A 4,554-nucleotide genomic window follows, 5' to 3' on the forward strand; every position below is an offset into this window, starting at 1 on the left:
TATATTACTTGCGTACGCGTATACTTGCGTGAATTACTAGCGCGTGTTTTGTGCCTAACAAGTTTTTGGCGCCGCTGTCGGGGACTCGGTGTATTTGATTTAGTTTATGTACTTACCATCAGTGGTCATTAGGACTCATTGATTAAGATGTGTTACTTATTATTTTCGGTTGTGTTTCAGGTACTTTAGCGAGCGTTTATGCAAACACGTTCTCTTACTCGCAAGAGGACTTTAGATACGGCTGTGGAGACAGACTCGGTTCTTAATATTCCAGAGAAGATAGATTTTGAAGATTTGGATAAAGAGAGTGAGCAGAAAGAACCAATAATCATGGGTGATCGTATAGTTCCGGCAGATCCTGTAACACCCCCAAATCCGGGGTTGGGGATCCGGGTTGTCATGAGTTCCATTTCCCTTAATAACACCCAATCTTAATAAACAATCAACTACTCTGTACTGTGACCCCACAATAAACACACACACCACAAGTTATAGTCTCAGAGATGAATATCCAAAAATAACACGAGTCATTTTATTCCAAAATTATATGCCATTACACCTTAAAAGGGTTTCTGAATAGATTTACATTTCTTTGCCATTATTACAATTGATAAAGATACATAAGTCTGGTACATCAAAAGTTGAAAGCCTAGCCTATTGGTTGTTCCTACCTCAGCTACAGCGACATCAACGCCTATAGGAAACTGCGGAACGTTTCCTAATCGCTTGCGAATCGGGAGCTTGGTCCTGTTCATCTTTTCTATCTGTTGTTGTGTGATGAAAGAAGAAAGTAAGGGTGAGCAGCTAGCCCACCAAAATAATATGTATAATGATTAACAATATATGAGCCTTCTCATAGTACTCATGAAAGTCTTGATCAAAAGAAATGAACCAAGTTTGATATCTTAATGCGATGAAGTCGCAAAATATTCAGTATATGTACATATATACTTTTCACAATCTTTGAAATCCTCTGACGTGTATAATATACACAGAGTTCCAGTTTATAACTGTATAAAAATATCATTGCAAGGTGATCTCATATATCTAACCTTGTCTCAACATTTTTCCGAAAATCTTTGACACGCACAAGATAATCATTTACTAGATATAAGTTTAAAAGATGAAGTTACAAGATACTCCAATATACTTATATCTTTCCGAATACTACTTTAACTACCACCGTTCAAGTTATAATTAGTTTCAAAAGTTCATCACATAGATGAGAATACAAGATAAGACTTGAATAGATTCAATCCTTGAAATATCATTATAAATAATGAAGTTACGAGATGCTTCATTAAGTCCCGATATATAAATATATTCATATATATATCTCCCATACATTTCCTGAAAACCTCTGTCATGTAAAGTATGAACAGAGTTGCGATATTCCATAAATTTGGAAAGGAAAGAATTTTGGCATAAACCCGATATCTTGCTGATCAGGCAAAGATACCAATAAGTAACCTTTTCTACTAGTAGATGGACGAATTCCCCACTGGTCATCACCCTGGTCGCAATAGGACCTTATGCTGGACTGCAACGCAGCCACTTACGCATTTAATGGACTCCCAATGAGCCACTTACACTATCATGGACGCCCACTGAGCCCATGTTATGCCGACTCGATAGCTGGACTTACTTCCCGAACGTTGGGTAAGTAATCAATTCATTTATCAAAACAGCAACCTTATTGCGAATATAAAATACACCACAGAGCCGGATCCCCCAGGTTTTGAGCGAGTATTTAAATCCCCTTTAAAAAGGAAGATCTTAAATATATAAAATGAGTTTTGGGATCCGCTCTAACTTTTAAAAATCATTTTAAAGACTCGAAAATACTTTAAAGAGTGTTTGGAGTAATGCTGATTTAATAAAGTAAATCAGTCCCAATATATTTCTGAATATTATTATTTAAATAATATTCCCATAAGGATAATCTCTATATATATAAATAACTTCAAGTAGAAGTTGTAAAACTTATACTTGAAATGAGTATTAAATAACCAAAGATATACTTATACGAAAATACTATCTTTATTTGAATAATCAAAAATAAGTCTGATTATCGACACCTTATTCTTTAATAAAATAAAGAATATATTTCAGTAAATAATCGGAGTCATAGGTCCTCAAATGAATATTCAAATAATATTCAATAAATAATATAAAGTGAGTCATAAGTCCTCGAATGAATATTCAAGTAATATTCATTAAATAATATAAATGAGTCATAAATCCTCGAATGAATATTCAAGTAATATTCATTAAATAAAATAAAAGAAGTCATAAATTCTCGAATGAATATTCAAGTAATATTCATTAAATAAAATAAAAGGAGTCATAAATCCTCGAATGAATATTCAAGTAATATTCATTAAATAAAATAAAAGGAGTCATAAATCCTCGAATGAATATTCAAGTAATATTCATTAAATAATATGAAGTTATCAAATAAACCTTATTCGATTAATAGTTTTTAAAAACCATATCAATATATATATATATAAATATATATATATATATATATATATATATATATATATATATATATATATATATATATCACGGGAACATCTACTCCCGGTTTTAGAAAAGGGTTCAATTTTGGGTCCCCTATACTCAGGGTATACGCAACTACTGCTTATCTCTAGCATAGGTATTATGCAACTAATAAGCATTTGAACCAACAGATATATAAGTCAAGAATACAAAATAGGCATGCATATATACCATATCACATGCTCCAATATATTGCAAGAATTTGCTAATAACAAATATGCATTTATCACAAGATCATGCATATACACATATACATCACAACAACAGTTATACGGGTAGAAAACTTACCTGAGTGCTCCCGGATAGACTTAAGCTTAGAGTGGGTCCGATAACCTATGAAAAACAACATAAGTCAGAATTAGACCCCGGTCGCTTAAGAAACTAGAATTTAACCATTTAGAGTCCTAATGTTCACTTTCGCGCTTAACGATTTACTTAAGTCGCTCGAGTACCCTCGGCTCCACCATTTTTAATAAATTAACCATTAAGGGTTTTAAGGCGATTCTTTCGCGAGTACCTTACCAACTGCCTAATCCACTTTACATAATTGTTTCTTACCCCAATTAGTCATTTAAGGTCCTTAACCAAGGTTTCAAAATAAGGTGAGGGGTAATGTTTCGTTTGCGAAACGTCGTTACTTAAAACGGCCGTTTCTCCTAAACCGTACATCGGAATCAAACGAACCACATATTAAAACGAAGCTCGTAACATGAACTATCTAAACATGGCAATGGTCAAAACCTAGCAGGGAGTTCTCGGGTCCTAATGTTATGAACAAAAGCAGTCTAAAGTAAATCGGACATTACGACGGCTATATTTACGCGATTTCCCAAATTTAAACCATTCCAAAACAACCACCAATCAATCCCAATTCACAACCCAATCAAAACTCAATCCATACTACATCATAACAGCCCCAATCAACTCAACATTAACAATTTATACTTATTCTTAAACTTGAATTTAAGCTATACTTAAGTTCATTAATCAATACTCCAAGAATTACAACTCCAAAACATTACAAAACCAACTATCCTCTACAACTCAACCAAACTTTAAACAAACAAGCATCATGCTTCACATATCCTATATCAATCATAACCATTCCTAAATACTCAAAACTAAAAGCTAGGGTTTGGAGTTTATACCTTCTTGAAGCTTCTTAACACAACACAAGAGCTTTGAATGCCTAAAAGAACCTTGATCCTTGCTTGTATAACCTTAAACTTTCATAAAAATTCAAGAAAACTAAAGTTATTTTTTTGAAAGTTACTATTCACCATCTTCTTCCTTGATTTATAAAAAAATATTGGCTTGGAATTATAAGCTTAAACTTATAGGAAGTATGTAACTATCCATGGGGAAGCTTAGATAAATACCTTGCCAAATAGTAAGTGGTGGAGCTTGGATCTTCATTTTTGATAAAAGAAGCCGAGAGCTTCCTTGAAGAAATGGAGTGTTTTGTGTTTTTTTGTTGTTATGATTTGTTTTTGGCTTGGTTGATCCACCTTGTTTGTTTAATTAACTTTTTACCATGGTAAAGAATGAATGGTCCACAATCAACCAACCAATCCCTCCTTTTTGTCATGCTTAAGTCACCATGCTTATGTCATCTTCCACACTTGTCTTCTTCTTGTTGGTGTGATGACATCATCATCCACTAACCCCTTGATTAACTCCTAATTGCTTGCCTAATGACCGCTGATCTGTTATACGGTTCGCTTAACTTTCGTTCTCGTTTATCGTTTGAGGGATCATACCCGGGATCTTATTACTTGGGTTCCCTTTAACCTTTCTCAATACATTATATTCCTTTTATGATCCTCTATTAAAATCCTTGAATTTAAATTCTTTTTATCCTGTTACCTTATACTCAATTCTTTCGATATCTGGTGGATTTTCGGGAAAAATCAAAGTGTTCGGATTTGGATTCTGACGATCTTTACATACACTTATATACCACATAGAGTACTAATAATATCTCATAAG

The sequence above is a fragment of the Apium graveolens genome, chromosome 9, assembly GCF_009905375.1.
Source record: "Apium graveolens cultivar Ventura chromosome 9, ASM990537v1, whole genome shotgun sequence".
NCBI lineage: Eukaryota > Viridiplantae > Streptophyta > Magnoliopsida > Apiales > Apiaceae > Apium > Apium graveolens.